Source organism: Myotis brandtii, unplaced genomic scaffold (genome assembly GCF_000412655.1).
Source record: "Myotis brandtii unplaced genomic scaffold, ASM41265v1 scaffold179, whole genome shotgun sequence".
In the NCBI taxonomy this organism is placed as follows: Eukaryota; Metazoa; Chordata; class Mammalia; order Chiroptera; family Vespertilionidae; genus Myotis; species Myotis brandtii.
In genome coordinates, this window is record NW_005356635.1 from 2313478 (window position 1) to 2315192 (window position 1715).

At 49.7% G+C, this 1715-nt stretch overlaps 1 pseudogene; it reads left to right on the plus strand.

Annotated features, from left to right (window-relative positions):
• The first annotated feature begins 847 nt into the window (after nucleotides 1-847).
• LOC102258000 lies at nucleotides 848-1493 on the plus strand (annotated as a pseudogene).
• The last annotated feature ends 222 nt before the right edge of the window (nucleotides 1494-1715 follow it).

Sequence of the window (1715 nt, forward strand, 5' to 3'; positions counted from 1 at the left end):
CTTGGCGCGAAATGGCAATATTCCAAATTAGTAAATCACTTCTTTTGTAACAGTATACATGTTCTGCCAATAAAGTCCTTGGTAAACTTTCAAACTAAACAAAATTTGCCTATCCACATTTCCCTCTCAGTCTTTTCTTGTGCTTATCTCTTATCCCCCAGACAGTCAGTGTTCTAGCTCTATTTCTGCAGTCTTCCCTCCCCTTCCTTCACACCCTTTCTTTTCTATACTCACCCCTCCCCATCAAATCTTTTTAACCTATTAACACTAATACAAAGAATGTCCTTAGAGTCTTGAACTTTACCAATAAAACTTGTTAACACCATGGTATAAAAAATGCTGATTTTCTTGTTTAAAAGGCAAGCTTATGAACCCAAATTATACTGCAGCTGGTGCTAAAGTAGGTATGGTCACATGTGCATCTCCACACTTTGCCTAAGTCGTCACCATCAAACTCTTTTTCAGGCTCAGTAGATATGAGGCTAAATTCTGAAAAAGGATAACCTCCAGTAGTGTGTTCAGTTTCCTAGAAGAAGAGAGAAAAGAGAGCAGACATGCTTATCTATATATATAAAAAGCCAGCGACCATAATGGCATCACGACCATTAGACCAGAACCACCACTCCCCTCGCTGGGCTGGCCCCGCCCCCCCCAAGAAGTGGTTAGGGACACCCCTAGGCAACATGATAGGGTGCGAGTTTGATGGGGGAAAGTCAAAGAAATAGGGGGGAAGGTCATAAGGGTCCGCGGGGTTGGAGTGGCCCATCTGGAGTAGGTTTGGAGTGTGCTGGGGAAGGAAGAGGAAGATCCTATTAGAAAACAGCATCACCCGGGCCTTGGCCTTGAAATGGTGCTGCTGGCTGAGCACCTGTTGAAGCCGCTGCCCTTGGACAAGCAGATCGAGACTAGGCCCTTCCTGGAGCAGTGTCCCACCTGCCGCCCTTCTTCTATTGCCTTGGTTCCCCAGTGTTTATGCCCATCAAGGCAGACATAAGTGGTAACATCACGAAAATCAAAGCTGTGTACAACACCGACCCAGCCAAGTTCCAGACCCTGCAGAACATCCTGGAGGCGGAGAACATCCTGGAGGCGGAGAAGGAAATGTATGGAGCAGAGTGGCCCAAAGTGGGCCCATGCTGGCACTTATGTGGCTGAAAAGGGGCCTCTGCTTCATCCAGGTCTTCCTGCAGAGCATCTGCGACGGGGAGCGGGACGAGAGCCACCCCAACTTCATCCGCATCAACGCCACCAAGGCCTATAGGATGGCGCTCAAGAACTACCACGGCTGGATCGTGCAGAAGATCTTCCAGGCAGTGCTGTATGCCGCGCCCTACAAGTCCGACTTCCTGAAAGCGCTCTCCAAGGGCCAAAACGTGAGGGAGGAGGAGTACATGGAGAAGGTCCGCCTGTTCCTGGTCAACTACACGGCCACCATTGACGTCATCTACGAGATGTACACCAAGGTGAACGCCGAGCTCAACTACAAGGTGTAGCGTGCCCAGCGGCTGGCACTTCCAGAAACAGATAAGCCAGAATCACTGTGAAGCAAGCTGGCAGGCCTCCTTGGCCTGCGTCCCCCAGAGCGGCCCAGAGTCTGCCTGGGGTTGTCGGGGACAGCCCTGGTTTCTGAAAAGTCATTCTTGGGGTCTATCCTAACAGCAATAAATAACCACCCTACTTCTGAATCACCTTTAATTTCATGGCAGCACACACTG